Source organism: Delphinapterus leucas, chromosome 1 (assembly GCF_059928025.1).
Source record: "Delphinapterus leucas isolate spDelLeu-1000000601 "Yukka" chromosome 1, BTC_Dleu_Yukka2, whole genome shotgun sequence".
Classification (NCBI taxonomy): domain Eukaryota; kingdom Metazoa; phylum Chordata; class Mammalia; order Artiodactyla; family Monodontidae; genus Delphinapterus; species Delphinapterus leucas.
Window position 1 is genome coordinate 53143734 of NC_143129.1, and position 20501 is coordinate 53164234.

A 20501-nucleotide genomic window follows, 5' to 3' on the forward strand; every position below is an offset into this window, starting at 1 on the left:
CTCCCTATCCCACCCCTCTAGGTGGTCACAAAGCACCAAGCTGATCTCCCTGTGCTATGCGGCTGCTTCCCACTAGCTATCTATTTTACGTTTGGTAGTGTATACATGTCCATGCCACTCTCTAACTTTGTCACAGCTTACCCTTCCCCCTCCCCATATCCTCAAGTCCATTCTCTAGTAGGTCTGTGTCTTTATTCCCATCTTGCCCCTAGGTTCTTCATGACCTTTTTTTTTTTCCCTTAGATTCCATATATATGTGTTAGCATATGGTATTTGTTTTTCTCTTTCTGACTTACTTCACTCTGTATGACGGACTCTAGGTCCATCCACCTCACTACAAATAACTCAATTTCCTTTCTTTTTATGGCTGAGTAATATTCCATTGTATACATGTGCCACACCTTCTTTATCCATTCATCTGTCGATGGACACTTAGGTTGCTTCCATGTACTGGCTATCGTAAATAGAGCTGCAGTGAACATTGTGGTACATGATTTTTGAATTATGGTTTTCTCAGCGTATATGCCCAGTAGTGGGGATTGCTGGGTCGTATGGTAGTTCAATTTTTAGTTTTTTAAGGAACCTCCTTACTGTTCTCCATAGTGGCTGTATCAATTTACATTCCCACCCGATCTGTAAACTTTTAAAAAACAGATACCAGATATTGGTTTTGGCTACAAATATATAAAACAAAAGCATAACAACATGGAGTAGATTTGTACCAAATTCATGTTATTGGTTGTCTCTAGGGAATGAGGGAGAGAAGGGAGTGAAGCTGTGAAGGGCACATAGGGGACTTCCCCTTTACTGTACTGAAGGAAAATATGAAAGAGTAACATTTGTTCATTTTGGGTAATAAGTACATGGATGGTTTATATTATCAAATGTACTTTGAAAAAGTGTTTTCACGAACAAAGGGCAAAGAAAGACTGAACAGTGTCTAGGAAGATGGGCCCAAGCCAGTCCCATGCTTCAGTGAAATGACTTCAGGAGCACCTAAAGGCCTGAATGAGTTGACAGCCCAGCAGCACCCAGCATGGGCTGACAGACGGCTTATGATGGTGATCTACTGGCTGCCAGTGCTAATAGACAGTGGCTGCAGTCTACATGGTGTGGGTCCCCAAACCATGTCCATACCCAACCCCCGCCCATAGCATAAATGCAGTACCCAAACTAAAATTTAAATACAACCCAGAGAAAGGGAGAAAATTGGTTAAGGTTATATTTCTGCCAATGTCAGGATGGACATTGACTTTATGCTGCATTTTTATGTTAGAAAAGAAGAAAGCAGCACGGGGAACTCTACTCAATTCTCTATAATGGCCTATATGGGAAAAAAATCTAAAGAAGAGTGGATATATGTATATGTATAACTGATTCACTTTGCTGTAACCTGAAACTAACACAACACTGTAAATCAACTATACTCCAATAAAAATAAAAATAACAAAAAGAAGAAAGCAAGGATGAATAGTGATGTAGATAAATTTCTCATTGGGAAGAAGACTGGGTTGTCTTGGGTTGGGAAGGATAGAGGCAGGGGGAGGTGACCTGATAAACTGAGAGAATATGCGTGGCAAGAATAATGAAATGAACTAGCAGGAAGCCCAGGAGCTGTGGTTCTGGTGAGAGGTGTGAATTTACAATTAGCGATGCTGAATGGCTCCAACTGGCTGTGACCACGGGACTAGGAGGGTGAAGGTGGAGACAGCTGGGGTCTCCCTCCTTTTCTCCTGATTTATATTTGGTGATCTATAAAAGAAATGTTTTCTCTTTATTTTACAAACTGTAATTGTGAATGCTGGTAATTAAAGTATTCTGTTCATCGTTTAATACTTCATATATCTGCAGAATTACAGAAATCATGAAGCTAGAAAACCCTAGAGAGGTTATAGTCTTACCCCTACTTCCAAAGTGTCAAGGCCAGAATTAATGTATATATAAGGACCTCTTGGTATAAAGAGTCTTTAACCTTTTGAGGTAACCTACTTAAATCTCAATCACTTTTGATTTAAGATCAACTTATTATTTTAATCCAATACCTCTCTACTTAGGGACAAGTTCTTGAATTCAGTAAGATGAGGAGGGAGTTCCCTGGCGGTCCAGTGGTTAGGACTCCATGCTTCCACTGCAGGGGACATGGGTTTGATCCCTGGTTGGGGAACTAAGATCACACAAGCTGCACGGGTGTGGTAAAAAAAAAAAAAAAAAGGTAAGATGAGGAATTCTGTCTCATATTACAAATGGAAAAGATAGGTAAATGCCCTTTACACTTATCCTAAGTTGTCACTTCCCTAACTATCTTTGGTTCTCAGGTTATAAAAGTATACACAATTTTTCCCAATCAAATTGTCAAAGGTCAAAGCATTTGATAAAATACTGATTTAATAGAGATTTAAGGAAGTAGCCACTCGTACATAGTTGGTGAGTGTATAAGGGATAGAGAACAATTGGGAAATAGCTTTCAAAAGTAAAAATGTACATACCCATAGACACAAATTGCATTTCTAGGTGTTTATTCAGTGAGTCTACTAATGCAGTATAGTTAATAATATGAAAGATTGGCAACAATATATCCCTCAATAGAATGATGAAATAAAATAACACAGGCATTCAGTGAACACCACACAGCTGTTAAAATAACCAAGGCAGTAGCTCTCCATATATTAATATGGAGGGATATTTAAGATATATTGATAAGAGAAAAATCAAGGTAGAAAGCAGTATGTATATTATGCTATTGTCTGTGTGAAAAAGAAAGTATGTGTATGTTTGTAAACACATAGAATATCCATGGGAGGATATTTAAGAAACTGGCAGTAATTGTTGCCTCTGGAGAGGAAAACAGGATCACTAAAGGACAGAGGAAGGAGAGAAACATCCTTTTAATGGTATGCTGTTTTGTGTCCTTTGCATTTTGTATCATGTGAGTATGTTATCTATTTACAAATAGACAAAAAATTTAAAAATCCACAGCCATGCAGATAGTCATTTATTTATTTATTAAATGTAAATAGATACTCCCTTACGCTGAATGTTATTCATAAAACACTGCACCAGCAGTTCTTGGACTATTGAAAAGAAATATACCACACAGTCAAGCACGGCTTCTTCAAATAGAGCATCATTCTGCAAATTAATTTCCCTTCATGTAAAGACGAGAGGTGACTTCTTAAGTGGTACAATCTGTGGATCATTAAAGAGCCATCTAACCCCAAACATTTTCTATTGTTAACTTCCTCCAGTTCTGGAAACCCCTACCGTGAACTTTCTTTTTTAGGATAAAGGCACTGCATTTTCAGCAAGCCCTTTTTATGTTGCAAATGCGTAACATGGTAACATTAGGGTGGATTTATTCATAGTAGTCCCCTAGCAGAAAGCAGTTCCTGAGGAATGAGGTTGGTTTTGGTGGGAGGGAGTTAAAAAACAAAACAAAACAAAACAAAACAAAACTCTGATGCATGCAACTCTGCAAAGGAAAGTTTATATCCTAGAGATTTGCCAAATGATAGTTCCTGGGTAGTAACAGGCATTATAAAGGCACTGAGCGTTTAGGAGAAATGGAGAAAGCATGCATCTCTGTAGAAAGTGCAAATATAAACCCCACCCAGTTTTCATGAAGCAAGTATAGTAGTGTGAAGCCCTACACTGAAATTACAGGAAGATCAAAAGTCACAGTAATTGGGTATAGCTTGACAAATGTCGGTGTCCCTCAGTATGATTTTTTTTTTTTTAGGTATAAGAGTAATATAACCTGTTATAAAATGGTTTCATACACATAATATACCCCAATATTAAACAATATGTGTTCTGAATAATAGTAGCCTCTTTGGATGTTAATAGATGTTGCTAAATAATGTATTCTATCACCAAATAAGTTTGGGCAACAATGGTTTAATAGAAGTTTTTTTCTTGGTGAGACATCACAGACCCTATAACATGCAAGTATGTATTTCCCAAAGGGAAAAAAAAATATGCAATGTGTCCAAAATTAGCTTCCCACAGATCCTTAAAAAACAAAACAAAACACAGCACATCTTATGAACTAATGTTATGCAGGACAGTGGGGAATAGTTGATCCTTCCTATTCCTGCCCTGGCCTCCCATTTCTATCCTGATGATCTCTTCCATCTTGTTTTACCTTACCCTCCGCTGAATCATTACATATGCTCCATTAGGATGTCTATACTTAGAAAATGTTGATGACATCAAAAGTGATGATGACCTTCATGCAAAGTCTCCCTTACCACTTACTGCCATATTCCAATACATGGGTACAGTAGGAGTCTCTGCATTTTCTGACCAGTCACAATGTGTGTAACGAGACTCAGAGAGATCAGTGTCAGATTGGAGCAAGCCTGAATGTGACATCTCATTGTCAGTGAGGCCTGTTCTTTAGGTGTCATGGTGCTCTCTGTAGTCTGGTCTTGCCTTCTCTTAGTCCTCAAAGACTGGGTTTAGGGCTTGGCCTTAGGCCTCCCTAAAGCAGTCATAGTGCCTTTTTCCACTCTTCCATGTTTGGTCATCTAAATTCCTAAATTCTTAAAGGCTAAAATTAAATTTCATTAGAGTTAAAAACTCCAGACCATAGAATGCCACCCATCTCTGGCCACTACAAATGTGACATGACTTGGGAGTGGGATAGCTCTGGCCAACATATTTTCCAAGGGTAAAAGATAGCAGTAGTGGTGGCACTCCTGGTGTTTTTCCTCAAGAGAAGCTGATTTTATATATATGTAAAATCAGAATAGGGCTTACTCCAGCCCTTAGTGTCCATCTGAACATTTTATCTCATTCAGAAGAATTACGAATCCATCTCTAAAGAGCTTTGAAAAATAATTTCTCTTTACTGAAGTCTTGAAGAGGTAGCAAAGTGGTGAATCATATAACATAACAAACAACAGAACTTTAAAATCCTTGTTTTTTGTTTGTTTCCCCCAAAACACCCACATCACAGAGGAACTGCTGTCAAAATGCCCCTTTTCCGCTTTTTAGTCATTCCCCTTATCTCTCACTTGTCTACTTTCTCTTTCCACTTCCTCTTCCTTCCACATGTTTTCCACTGCAAGTAATTTCTTACCTTTAAAAACATTAACATAAATCACTTTAGCTTCTCCTCCAGCTATTTTTTCTAGCTCTTATCACCCTTTCTTCCTCTACCTCCCCCCACTTAGCCCATTAACTCAACATGGAAGCTGGGGGAGAACAGAGGGAGAGAGAAGATAGTTCTTACATGTTACACTTTTCTTCTGTTATATACATATACACATAACATGTTATATGTTATGATACATATTTAATATGTTATATGTATTATATAATATATAACATATATGACATATTTTATATACATATATATATTTTTTAATATATAATATGTGGAATGTCCAGCAGAGCCTCATTATAACACACTTCGCCACCTGTCCTGTAAGGCTGCTAACTTAATGTACCAATCAGGTATTTTCTGATACTCCAGTAACTAGTTCTCTTTTCAAAGCTCATGCCCTATACTCAATTTCACAGTATAGTAAATGGCATTCTAAGAAGTCTCTCCAAAGATTGTGTAACTAGGCTGAGTGTGATTAAAACAAATGGGCAGAATATCCAGGTATTGGTCATTTATATAAATAAAGCCAGCCATCTGTCTATCTTGCTCTGGTCTCACGTGGGAAGACCCTCTGATGTTTTACCTGTGCTCAGCAAGATAAAGAAAGCACTAAGTAGGAACTAGGCCAGCTGCCTTCCACTGCCTATCACAGTCATCAAAGCAAATTTCTTAGGCTTAGAAGTTTCGTGTCTTTTAAATGGATTCTGTGTTCTCTTTTCTTCTATACAAACCGGAAAGGTATTTGTAAAACATCCCACTGGCAAGCAAGTTTATACATCACAGTGTGTGTGTGTGTGTGTGTGTGTGTGTGTGTGTGTGTAGGCTTGTGTGATTATTCTCAACTTATTTTTTGGCTTGCATATCTAATTATTTACTGAAAGAATGTTTCATATGTAAACTATGCAAAAACACATATCTAGGCTGAGTGTAAGATTTTAGAATCAAAATTAAGAACTTCTTCAGAGAGAAACAAAACTTGAAAAAGAATAGAAAATGTTAGAATATACTTCCCGATCTTCCTGCCACTTGATCTTGGTCAGAGTGAAATCAGGATTCAGTGTTGAGGACCACATCCTGTTGCCATGGGAATGATTGTACTGTCACAAATTTAGTACTATGACTTCATGGTGAAAAGGAGCAGATGGTCTGGAAGAGAATGAAGGCCTAGGGTTAGCAAAATTGTTTGGGGAATAAGCCATCTTAGATCCTTTTTGGAAGTAGGTGGGAGCATAAATAATAAGCAAAAACTACTTCACTGTAGTTTTACAAAAGCCACTGAGCAAGAAAGAGCTTAGCTAGGTAAAACTACAAAGCTCATTTCCAATGGGAGAAAAAAATATTTTAATGTAGGATGAAGCACAGGTAAAACTTACAGCTTACAGTATTCCAAAGCTGCCTCATCACCCTTCGCCAGCCTCTTACTTGACCACTGTTGAAGTTAGTAATATGTAGAACCCTTAGGGCCAGCAGTAAGGCCCATATTGGCCACATTTTTTTTACACTGTCCCATTTTTAGGTATTTCTGGCTTCAGTGTTGGTTTGAGTCTGGCATCCTGAGCCATACATTTCCAAACAGCCTCAAGAACACAGGCTTAGATAGCTGCGCTAGCAGGGTTGAGGCCAGCTGTAGGGGTGTATGTAGCCAGCTCATCTTACCCCTGAGTGGTCACGGGTCCAGACCTAATCTCCAGCCATGTTGGCACTCTGGAAAATAGTCTCCACTAAAATCATTCATCCTTAGAAATACAGTTTTTAACTATGTTTTTTAAATGTAAATTTATTTATTTTTGGCTGCATTGGGTCTTTGTTGCTGCACGCGGGCTCTCTCTAGTTGCGGCGAACGGGGGCTACTCTTCGTTGCGGTGCACGGGCTTCTCGTTGCGATGGCTTCTCTTGTTGCGGAGCATGGGCTCTAGGCGCACGGGCTTCAGTAGTTGCAGCATGCGGGCTCAGTAGTTGCAGCATGCAGGCTTTAGGGAGCGCAAGCTTCAGTAATTGTGGCATGTGGGCTCAGTAGTTGTGGCTCGCAGGCTCTAGAGCACAGGCTCAGTAGTTGTGGCGCACAGGCTTAGTTGCTCCGCAGCATGTGGAATCTTCCTGGACCAGGGCTCGAACCCGTGTCCCCTGCATTGGCAGGTGGATTCTTAACCACTGTGCCACGCAGGGAAGTCCAGAAATACAGTTTTTATTTGGAGTAAAGGCAACACGAGAGATTTCCCATCACTATCAACCTCTGGGAATGATTACCAAATAAATTAACCAAGAGAAGCTAACATCAGTTAGCAACTACTATGAGCCAGCCTAAGTGCTTAAAAATTCTTTTGTTGCTGTTTTGAAATAACTTTAGATTTACAGAAGAGTTGCAAATATAGTTGGAGAGCTCATGAATATCCTTCATCTAGCTTCCCCTAACATTAACATTGTTTTATAACCATAGTACAATGACTGACACTGTGAAATTAACACTAGTACAATACTATTAACTAAACTACGAACTAAATTCTGATTTCACCAGTTTTTCCATTAATGTCCTTTTTCGGCTTTGAGACCCAGTCCATGTTAGACTTGGTCATTGCATCTAAGTTCCCTTAAATCTGTGACAGTTTCTCAGCCTTTCCTTGTTTTTCGTGACCTTGACAATTTTAAAGACTACTGATCAGGTAGGTTGTAGAATATCCCTAAACTGGGATTCTTCTGATGTTTTCTCATGACTAGACTAAACTTGGAAATGATATCGCAGAATGAAGTGCCCTCCTGATTACATCATATCAGGGGTACATGGTATCAACATGACATGACTGCTGATGTTAATCACATGGCTAAGCTGGAGTCTGCCAGTTTTCTGTACTGTAAAGTTACTACTTTTCCCTTTCCATGCTCTATTTGCTAGAAGAAGCCCAGTCCAGTCCATACTCAAGGAGAAGGGAATTAGGCTCCACATTCCAGAAGGGTGATTGTTAAACAATTTGTGAACAAATGCTTAAACCACCGCAATAATTAATGTTCTTTTTTGGGGGGTGAGGTACTTTGAAGCTATGCAAATATTCTGTTTCTTCTTAGCTTCACCTGCTAATTTTAGGGGATCTTTCTTGATGCAGTTATCACTGTGGTGCTCTAATGGTGATTTTCAATTTCTTTAATTCCTTCTACATTATTATATGGAATTCTCCTGTAACAAAGATTTGTCTGCCACCCAATTTATTTATTTATTTATTTCACTTATTTATAGCAGTATAGACTCATGGATATCTATTTTATTCTTTGAATTATAATCCAATACTGTAATTATTTATCTTGTTGTTCAGATTGTTCCAATTTTGGTCCTGGGTCCTGTGTCCTTTTGATATACCCTGTGCAGGAAAGAGTTAACACAGCAGGCCAGAGGCTGCTATCTTTAGAAGGGCCTGCTTGCAAGGTTGCCCTTGGCTGGCATCTGTGAACTTAGCTTGTGAAAACTTCCCCACACTGATATGGAAAATTCTCTATACTGGTAAGGTTGTTTTGACCACTTAAGACACTGAATACCTGTTTCCTTCTGAGAGCCTGGGATTTTGGTAGATGCCAGCCAAAGCATGCCTACATGACTAGTTCCCCCCAAATCCCTAAACGCTGAGTCTTAAAGGGGCTTCCCTAGGAGAAACATTACACATGTGCCACTGCATTTTCACTGCTAGCAAAGGGAACACACCTAGTGTGTCCTCTCCTGGACCTCTGGTATAGAAAGCCTGTGGGTGGATTTCTCCAGACTCTGGCCAATGTGTCTTTTTCCCTCAGTTATCTGCTGTGTAACCTTATTGTGTCATTGTGATAAATTTTAGTCATTAGTACAATAATATGTTGAGCCCTGTGAAGTCCTTCTAGCATAATACAGAATGTGTGAGCAGTCTTGGATGCCCCAAAGACCTTATCCCTTAAGGGACATGCCTTATCCTTTTTTTTTTTTTTTAGCACTTCCTTACTTTGTGACACTACAGGAAGCTCCAGACTTGTATTTTCCTTATCCCAGTCATAGAATCAGCCATTTCTTCAAAGAGTCTTCGTTTCTTTATCGGAGAATGATAATTAGAAAGCAAGATCGGGGTGCTCATCACTAATGGGGTGCCATTGCTTCTAGGCCCTTTGAGCAGATAGAAAGGGAAATGTATGTATGTTTGTTAACTCATATGTACACACAAATTTATATTTATTTCTGTATCTTTCTACCTGTGCATACACACATGGTGAATTCATACATATAGAATCAGTTTTAATCTAGAACTACAGGGTTCATTCTAGCCTTCTCTGCTTGTTTGTAACTTCTTTCTTTGACAGTGAGAAACCTGACTTTCATTAGCTACAACTTATTTACTTATTTGTTCAACCCTAGTATACATGCATAGTAGTTTCAGAATTGCTAACTTATACCCCTGTGAGAAACAAATTTACCAAGGAAAGTAAGGCATTTATGTACAGTTGCATTTACTTTAGCCTTATGATAGCCAGTCACAACACATTTCCAAAATTACTTTGGTCAGCTCATTTTCTCCCATCCATTTCAGTTAGGTTATATCATATATTTGTAATACAGTTACATTTGTTAGTCTGCATTCCATCCTGGCATCCTCCCACCCTTACCCCCATCATCCTGGTTGATTCTGAAAATTTGCATACAGTAAATTTCACTCTTAGTTTTACAGTAAATTATACCTTCTTAGACTAGGTGTAACATTCTATGGGTGTTGACAAATGCATAGAGTCACATATCCACCACCACAGTGATTTCCAACACCTAAAATGTGCCTTGTGCCCTTTGCAGTCAACCTCTTCCCAACTCCTGGCAACCACTGATCTGTATTTTCTGTCTCTACGGTTTTGCCTTTTGCAGAATGCCAGTTAAATAGCACCATACAGCATGTAGTCTTTTAGATCCAGCTTCTTTCACTTACCAAATGCATTTAAGATTCATCTATGTTGTTGTGTGAATCTGCATTTAAGATTCATCTATGTTGTTGTGTGAATCAAGAGTTCATTTTGTAAAAATTGCTGAGTAGTATTCCATTGTACAGAGGTATTACAATTTGTGAATCTGTTCACCTCTGAGGACATCTCAGTTGCTTCTAGTTTTTAGTGATTATGAATAGAGCTACTGTAAATGGTCATTAACAGACTTCTATATGTACAGGTTTTTCAGTTCACTTTTATAATTACCTAGGATTGGGATTGCTGGGCCATATTATAAGTGTATGTTTTACTTTGTTAAGAAACTACAAACTAGCTGTACCATTTTGTATTTCCACAAGCAATGGCTGAGAGTGCTTGTTGCACAGCATTTTAACCAGCATTTGGAATTGTTAATTTAAAAAATTTTTTTAGTCATTCTAGTAGGTGAATAGAGGTATCTTATTGTAATTTTCATTTTCATTTTCCTAATGATTAATGACTTTGAGCATCTTTTCATATGCTTATGTGCCATTTGTATAATTTCTTTGGAAAAGTAGCTCATCTTTTTTTGGGGGGGGTTGTTTTCTTGTTGAGTTATAGCAGTTTTTTATACTCTGGCTCTAAGTCCTTTATTGGACATGTGAATTGCAAATATTTTCTCTAGCTCTATAGCTTGTCTTGTCATTCTTCTCAGCCATGGTTGTTCGTTTGTTTGCAAAGCCAAACTTTGTAATTTTGATAAGACCAGTTTATCAATTTTTTTTCTTAATAAGTTTATTAATTAATTTATTTATTTTTGGCTGCGTTGGGTCTTCGTTGCTGCATGCAGGCTTTTCTCTAGTTGCGTTGAGCGGGGGCTACTCTTCATTGAAGTGCGCGGGCTTCTCATGGCGGTGGCTTCTCTTGTTGCGGAACACGGGCTCTAGACGCGCAGGCTTCAGTAATTGTGGCTCACGGGCTTAGTTGCTCCGCGGCATGTAGGATCTTCCCGACCCAGGGCTCGAACCCGTGTCCCCTGCATCGGCAGGTGGATTCTTAACCACTGCACCAGCAGGGAAGCCCAATTTTTTCTTTTTTTGGATTGTGCTTTTGGTGTTATATCTGAAAACTTATCACCAAATCCAAGATGATGCAAATTTCTATATTTTCTTCTAGAAACTTGATATTTCTACATTTTACATCGAGATGTATGGTCTACTTTGAGTTAATTTTTGCATAAGGTGTGAAGTCTGTGACATGGTTCTTTTTTTTTTTCCCTTTCTTTTGCATATGTATGCTGAATTGTTTCAGTAACATTTATTGGAAAGACTATACTTTCTCCATTGAACTGTCTCTGCACATTGTTAAATATCAGTTGATGATTTCTCGCCTCTTCTGTTCCATTTATCTGTGTGTCTATCCTTTTGCCAGTTCCACACAGTCTTGATTACTGTAGCTTTATGCTAAATCTTAAAATTGATATATATAAGTGTATATATACTCTATAAATATAATGTATATATTGTGCCCTGTTTAATTATAACATCTGAGTGTACTTATGATGATTGTTTTGTCTATTCAGGCTGTCAGCCTATTGTATTAAATGCATTATCTCAAAGTTTTCAAATGCGTCTAAGAGTTCAAAGAGGATTTTTAAAATGTGTTTATATTTTATGATCGTCTAAGATTATTCTCAATCTTGTCATATAATGTTAGTCCCCATGTTTGTTTCTAGGTGAGTTTGTACTAATGAGTAACCTAAAGTAACAGCATATAATATTAAATGAGTGGAAAAGCATGTCAGACTCCTATTAATTTGCATCTCTTAAAGTGTTAATAAGTGTCCTGCATATATGGCTGTACTCATATTGATTAGTTTTACCAGTTATGTGGGCAAAACTAGCTTTTATAGTGATAAAATTAATTGGAAAGATGTTTTCACGGAAAAGTACTTTGGTTTAAGTTATTTAATAACTTGAAACTTTGATTAAAATTGATGAAAATGACATAGTGCCAACTAATGAGTAGCGGCTGACCTAATACGTAAATTTACTTGCATCATGTGAAGGATAAATGATGTCATGCTAATTATACAAAAGCAGTGCTTCTAGCAGTTTTAATAGAGGAGTAGGAGAATTAAGTAATCTGCACCATAACAGTTTCATATTGCAAGTGGTTATATTGCTTCGATATGGTTTTCATCAGCCCAGTTTTAACAGGTTATTGGCAGAAGTGTGGTAGCACAAACTTAAAAAAAGAATTTTGTACTAACTAGTACTTTTCCCAGAATTGTATTTTGGGGTACATTATTGAATAATGAAAAATCCAATATTGGATTTGGAGTTAAAAGCAAATTCATTGTTTAAAATGAAGAGCAGTAACAATAACAACAGCCCAAATTTTAGTCAGTCAATCTCAAAATTATATTGTCTCATTGCTTTCTCCCCCTTATTTGGAATTGGCATCTGAGTCCTTTGAACAGAGGTAGCCCTCTGATGTGCTTAAGGAGGCAAGTTGGTGATCTATAATGGCATCAGGGCACTTGGCAAAGGAAACAAGTAGGACTTGAAATCCATCTAGAGGAAGAAGCGTCTTATCTAATTTACACAGAGGTGTCGAATGGGGTAATGGCAGCCCTACTTGAAGAATCCTTTTGTTTGCTAGGTCTGTTGTATCAGTTAGGATACATATAGTTGCAAATCACAGGACATGTGACAAATAATGGCTTAAGCAATTAACACATTTATCTGGAGACAGATGGTTCCAGGGTTGGGAAGCAGCTCAATGATGTCATTGAAGATGTATCTATATATATATTTTTTTAGTTTGACATCCTTGAGTGTTGAATGTTCCTCCTCAGATAGTCATCTCATGGTAACAGAATTGTTGCTGCAGCTGCAAGATCACATTTTCATACAATTGTATTGAATTCCCATCTCTTGTCTCTATCAGGAGTAAAAATCATTCCCAGGAGTAAATTACTCCTCCCACCCCAGCCTAATTTCCCTCATGTGTCTTTGGCCAGAACTGGGTCACATAGCCTCACTGGCCTCAAAGAGAGCTGGGAATGGGAGCCTAAAAAAAGGAAGAAGAGAACTGGCAAACAACAGTGTCTACCACACGCATAAAAGAAAAGTATCTTTCTTACCATCTGTCTCAAAGGCCACCTCCAAGTTTGGTGAGCAAAACAGCAGCTCAACCACCCTCTTCTTTGACTCTGGAATTTCTTTCTTAAATAACTTTGCAATCTCTATATTATCACACTCATTCAGACTAATTGGAAAGAAGATAAATTGAATTAGTTTGATATAAAAATATAGAATAATTTTAGTAACTTTTGTGTCTATCACTTTAAAGAGCACCTTTTCAGTGAGGACTGGGCTAACCAGAGAAGGCCAAGAGCTAATCCTCCCCAGGAAGCGTTAAGCAATGAACACTAATCACCTGGGATAAATGTATTCTTTGTACCCAAATGGCTCTACCAAGCTTCTTAAACATTTTTTTCTGTACTCCCCCTGCAGCCTGTTTAAGATGTGCATCTTTTTTTTTTTTTTTTTTTTTTTTGCGGTACGCGAGCCTCTCACGGTTGTGGCCTCTCCCGCTGCGGAGCACAGGCTCCAGACGCGCAGGCTCAGCGGCCATGGCTCACGGGCCCTGCCTCTCCGCGGCATGTGGGATCTTCCCAGACTGGGGCATGAACCGGTGTCCCCTGCATCGGCAGGCGGACTCCCAACCACTGCGCCACCAGGGAAGCCCAAGATGTGCATCTTTTATGTGTATGTAGAGGAGTGGCTAATCAAGGGAGCAACTAAAGGAAACTTCGCTCATCCCTACAATTCCAAAACAGGGCCAGATGCATCTGTGTTTATCATCATGCCAGTTACCCAGAGGACTGAGGACTGTCGTCCTTTCACCAGATACTGAAGTGTCCTCCAGGCAGAGGAAATAAATAGTAGAACAACTCCTTTTGATTCCCCTAATTGACTGCTTATTCATCCTTCCCTCTCCCACGCCACTTCTCAGTAGCTATTTGTACATGACTCTGCCCCAGTGGAGACATCTCTCTCTGTTCCCCAAGCAAGATCGCTTGCCTATCTTCACTTTAGAGTAGGACTGACAGAGATGATAGGAAGTATGAGAGCTGAGTGGGACTGTGTGGAAGGTGGACACAGACATCAGGGGCCCCCTGTAAAGAAGGCATCCCATTCACCATGAGGCACACCAGAGCACTCAAAGGGTCCTGTCTTTAATGTGACCTTAGAACCAAAACTTACTCTTACTTCGCCCCAGTGCCTTTCTCTATGATGAGTAACGAGAACTCAGCCAGACTTTTAAGCACAAGAATGACTTTACTATAGAGTATGGGAACATCAAGCCAAGACTATTTACAAAATGCCAATTTTACCTATGCAGCGTAGAGACTGAATCCACTTTGCTCCTTAACTCCACTGCCAGGCCACTCAGGTCCTACCTCTCAGGGCTTAGTGACTGGGAAAGAACAAAGAAAGGCACTTCCTAATTCTGAGTAAGGCAAAGGTCTTGATGACTGGGCTCTACAGCCTTTATGTTCAGATTTAAAATAGCATGGTTATCATCCTTGACAGTCTGAATTCCTCAATTCTCCCTCATTCTTAAGCCAAAGTGATTTCTGTAGCCAGCAGCCTGGAGTAGGATACTGGAATTTGGAATCAAGGGTCTGATCTACTCACTTACTAGCTGTAACCTTGAGGAAGTCACTTAAACTCCCTGAGCCTTGCTTTCTTTCCCCATATGAAAAATCCATAACAGAGCCTGCAAAAGCTTAGTTCACAACATCATTTATTACAAGAATCGAATAGAATAACATGTGTGAAAGCACTGTCAGCTCTAAATGGCTCCACACATATAAACAATTATTGGATCAAGTTCTTCAAAAAAACTGATTATGAATTCTGCTCTGCTATTCCCTTGTAGAACCCTAGGGTTCTGTACTCATTTTTCTCTCTCTCTTTTCCCAGTCATCATCTATCATTCTGCTTGATTCATCCTCCCCACCATCTCCCTTCCCCTACTCGGGAAACACACACACACAAAACCTATAATTCTTTCACCCATTATTCTAATTCCTGTCAATCAATTTCTTATTCATTGCATATTTACATTTCCAAAATAACCGCATTTACATATAATTTGCTCTTGCCTACACAAAAAGTGGGTACAGCTAGATACAGCATTTAAGGTGATGTGTCATGTTGGTTTCAATTCAGGAAACAGAAACAACTCTAGGTATTTCAAGCAGAAAGGGATTAAAAACAAGGGACTCTGTGCTTAGGAAATTCTTTGAGAGTACTAAAGAAACTGAAGTTAGGTGCCACCGCGTGACTCTAGATTTCAAGGGCACACCATGACAGCTGTAGTGCACAGGAGGCTGCCAAACTGCCTCTCAACACCCATGACTTCGGTGACTAGAATTTAGGGGCTACTGGATGTGGGTCTGGCTTCAAACACACATCAACAGTGTTGCTTCACAGCAAGAGCAGTAGTAAGATGGCTTTCTCATCACTTTTGCCTTCCAAATCTCACACAGGACATCCCCTGGTAGAATGTAATTAGTATCCAGAAGTCTGACTGCCAGAGAGTCTGAGAAATGTTGTTTCTAACTTTTCAGGCCCTAAAGTTCAGGAACATACATAGAGGGCTTTGAAGATGGATGTCTACTTCCAGCTGACAATAACCTGTTCCAGGATGTGACTTTATTCCTTCCAGAATGGACAACACAACCGTGGTCTAAAAGAGAGCTTGAGAGGAGAGGGGAAGAACAGGCCCACAGATCTTATAGTTGCAGATCTTATAGTTACAGGCCTTACTAATTAATACCTGGTAGGAGTTATTTGGTGCAGTCCTTTTCTTAGTTTTTAAGACATCCAACTCAGAATAGGAGTAAAAATATTATGCACAGAGTGGAGCCAGTCATAAGGAAAAATCATTCCACATTTAGGAAACCAGGAGTTTTTGAGCCGTTGCTATGTGCCAGACTGTGACAGTCACTGGGGTATAACAGTGAACAAGATAGAAGCTGTTCCTGCTCTCACTGAAGTTTGGGGTGAGTTGGGTACTAGAAGTACCAGGTTGACTACCCAGGTTCAAAGCCTGCCTCCCCCACTTATTAGCTGTATGAACTTAAACAAGTTACTCGTGTAAGTCTCAGTTTCCTCAGCTGTAATGTATAATCAAAGAACCTATTATACTTAACTGAGATTCAGTGAAAAGTAAATGGGATAATGAATGCAGAGTGCTAAGCACACTGCCTGGTTCATGCTAGGGTCTGAATAAATGTTGGTGAAGAGTGTGAGCAAATCAAAAGGCAATCACCATGCAGGACACTGTGATAATGCTGTGATACAGAAAAAACCAGCACCTATGAGGAGAGGCATTAACTCAGACCTACAGGGCTCACAGAAGGCTCAGGAAATAAATTAAGTCGATTTAGGTTTGTGTTTGCTGGCTAAGAGAGCATGCCACATTTGATGCCTGAAAGTAGTTCATTGTGGCTGGACTAAAGGGAATAGGGTGAAGAGAGGGGGCAGTTAGGAGCCAGATCATGAGGGGACTTGTTAGACTTTTAAGAGTTTGGATAGTATCCTGAGGACCGCAGGAAGCCATTGAAGGATTCAAAGCCAGAGAGTGATACGATTTGATTTATATTTTAGGGAAATATCCCTTTGGCTGGAATATGAAAAATGGCTTAGGGAAGGGAAAGATTACTGGCAGGAAATCCAGCCAGAATTCTTCGGTAATTAAAGAGAGAGAGAAAGGTGGCCTGAAGCTGAAAAGTAGCAGAAAGATACAGAAAAATGGAACAATTCTGGAGATATTTAGGAAGTAATTGGCTGGAAAGTAAGGTATGCGTTTTTTTCCCCCACTATCCCACCTCTTCCCTTTGTCTCGCTTTAGTCACTTCTTTTTTTATATAAATTTATTTATTTATTTATTTATTGGTTGCTTTGGGTCTTCGTTGCTGCACGGGCTTTCTCTAGTTGCGGTGAGCAGGGACTACTGTCCGTTGCAGTGCACGGGCTTCTCATGGCGGTGGCTTCTCTTGTTGTGGAGCACGGGCTCTAGGCGCACAGGCTTCAGTAGTTGTGGCACGTGGGCTCAGTAGTTGTGGCTCGCGGGCTCTAGAGCGCAGACTCAGTAGTGGCACATGGGCTTAGTCGCTCCGCGGCATGTGGGATCTTCCCGGACCAGGGCTCGAACCCGTGTCCCCTACATTGGCAGGCGGATTCTTAACCACTGTGGCACCACGGAAGTCCCCTATTCACTTCTTTATTCATTTAAATTGGGAAACAAAAATTCTTTAACAAACTTATTTTCTTAGGGAACAGATCAGTGCTATAATAGTGGTCTTCAGATGCAGATACCCCATGCTAGTTATTTAACATAGTGGAGACATTAGTATTGCAAATTTAGGGCCACATGGAAAAAAAAGATGGAGTGGGGACTGTATTTGCATTCGGCTTTTGCTTTGGTGACCCTCACATTCTGCAGCGTCGTTTAGTGATCACCATCCATTCTCTTGTTAGGATAGTCTTTTTTTTTTTTAAATGAGGTGTCATTGGGAATTCCTTGGCGGTCCAGTGGTTAGGGCTGCACGCTTTCACTGCCGAGGGCCCAGGTTCAATCCCTGATCAGGGAACTAAGATCCCAGAGGCCACATAGCATGACCCTAATAATAATAATAATAATAATAATAATAATAATAATGTGTAATTGACATATAACATTATATTAGGGAATTCCCTGGCGGTCCAGTGGTTAGGACACCTCACTTCCACTGCAGGGGGCATGGGTTCGATCCCTGGTTGGGAAACTAAGATCGCACAAAAAAAACAAAACAAACAAACAAAAACCCCCAAAAAACATTATATTAGTTTCAGCTGTACAACATAATGATTTGATTATATGTATGTATTGCAAAATGATCACAATAAGGCTAGTTAACATCTGTCCCCATACATAGTTACAAAAAATTTTTTTCTTATGATGAGAACTATTAGGATGTACTCTCTCAGCAACTTTCAAATATGCAGTACAGTACTGTTAACTATAGTTACCGTGGTATTCATCATATCCCAGGATAATCTTTTGATCTGAGCTACTTCTCTAGAGCCATTGTAGAGGTAATAAAAGGTATCATGTCACACCATCTTTATCATTCCTCCTCTAGTTCCGGGGCCTGTTTTTCACGGGGGAGTTTAATTTTGGGGTGTTCAGGGTATTAGAAGTGGAACCCCAACTGCTTTCTACATCTTCTACGTTTGAGAAATGATGGGATTGAAATTCTAGGTTATATCTGACTTAACCAAATTGTGAGGTATTGATGTAATGGAAAAAATATTTTGTATTTTACATTCCCTATCCTTTATTTAATGCTCCCTTGAACCGAATGTGTTTTCCATTTGGGTGACTTAAAGGAGGGAGGCAGAGATATTCTCAGATGCCATTTCAAGGAATTATTTTACTTCTTAATTAATTATACTTCTTGCTAGGTCTGTTAGAACTGATTTTTCTGTCTCTTGGGAAAAGAGATCTTTGGTCTCAAGATGAAAGTAATGATTTGTACATGCCCCTCACCCTATTATCTGAAAGAAGTCATGATAAATAAATCAGCAAATATCTGAGTTAGTTGAAGAAATTTGTTATTTTTAATGGTATACAATGCTTATTGGTTATAAAGACCCATGTACTTTCTTTCTTTCACTGTGGTGCCAGCAAAATTGGCATGTTTATAATTGATAATCAGGTTTTAAAATTTGGAAACATCTTTCATATTTGAAATATAATTAGATTAATTAGAGCAATCATAAGTTTGAGTGAGACTTGGGAGATTTAGAGCTAGAAGAAGGAGGATCTTAATCTTGGGTACATTTTTTTTTTTTTAATCTTGGGGACATTTTTCATCCCACAGATGTAAAAATATCTCCTTGGGGGGAAAACGGGAGAATAATGCCCATCACTTTAGCTGTGTCCCTGAAGGTGTTTATCTTGAAGAGAAGCGGAGAAAACAAAGGAGAAAGAACTATACAAATGTAGAGAACTGAAGAGAATCCCAAGGAGTCATGGTTTTCTCAGAATAATATTTTTTTCTCAGAATCATTTTTACCAGGAAACATGAAATAAATATTCAATACCTGACTTGATCCCAGGAACTGGGGAGCCACATTTGTCTGTGTGACTTTGTGCATTTCCTATGAAGGATGATCTCTAATATTATTTTGGAACCCAACTTCATAAACATGGAATAGTTTTACCCTGACTTGTGATGTAAATGGATGATTAATCCGGACTAGGTAAATAGGGAGATAAGTGAGCATACATACCCACACTGCTAGACTTTACGTAGGCACCTTTCAAATCAGCCCCAATAGACACTTAAGCCTGCCCATCAGAATAGATATTTATTGCAGGGAAGGTTCTGGGTTGGACTGTCTGCCTTGAGTCATTTGGAAACTGAACTGGCTGGAGCAGATTGCAAAGTTTAGGTTCTGGGAGAATGACTCAGGCTTCTTTCCAGCCTAAAGCAATTAACCAGTTGTTGGAAACTTGAAATATTGGACCAAATTATATTACCTAAGTTAAAATAAGCACCCCTGAGAATAGATCACGGTATATATTAAGGTACATGTATTATGCAAGGGTTGACATTCCTATTTCTATAGCTTATGGACCAGCCTTGGAATCTTCACTGAGAATAAATTTGTTGTTAGTACGTTTTTTGGTATTTGTTTTCATTGGTTGATATATATGTACACTATTAGCACATTCCCAAAGCCATTACCCTCTAAGATTGGAACTGCCAGAAACATCCTTGACAAACTCATCAATAGAAACACTGAACACTTAAAAACAGTAGGTATTTTGTATGGAACAACCGTGAAGTTTGACCTAAAGCTGAGGATATGCTTTAAAAAAAAACCAAAAAACTCATTTACTCACACATGGTCTTATTTGATCCATATAGGACCCCTATAAAGCACACACGGTATGTATTATGGTATAGTAGTCCCCGCTTATCAATGGGGGATACGTTCCAAGACCCCCAGTGGATGCCTGAAACTAGGGATAGCACCAAATCCTATATATACTATGTTTTTCCCTATACGTAAAAACCTATGATAAAGTTTAGTTTATAAATTAGGCACAGTAAGAGATTAACAACAATAATAATAACATAGAACAACTACAACAATATACTGTAATAAAAGTTATGTGAATGTGGTCTGTCTCTCAAAAATTTCTTCTTATACTCTATCACCCTTCTTATGATGTGAGATAATAAAACACCTACATGATGAGATGAAGTGAGATGAATGACATAGCATTAAGCTACTATTGACATTCTGAGGATTTGTCAGAAGAAGGATCATCTGCTTTGGGTGATCCTGGATCATCCAGCCATGACAATGTCTATGGTTAGATGTCACGAACAGATTATGTTGGTGGTTGGGGGTCCCAG

At 39.1% G+C, this 20501-nt stretch overlaps 1 protein-coding gene across 1 annotated transcript in view; it reads left to right on the forward strand.

The window, feature by feature from the left end:
- NMNAT2 (nicotinamide nucleotide adenylyltransferase 2) overlaps positions 1-20501 on the forward strand; it is a 196251-nt gene that overhangs the window by 14355 nt on the left and 161395 nt on the right. The gene's annotated exons all lie outside the window — the stretch shown is intronic.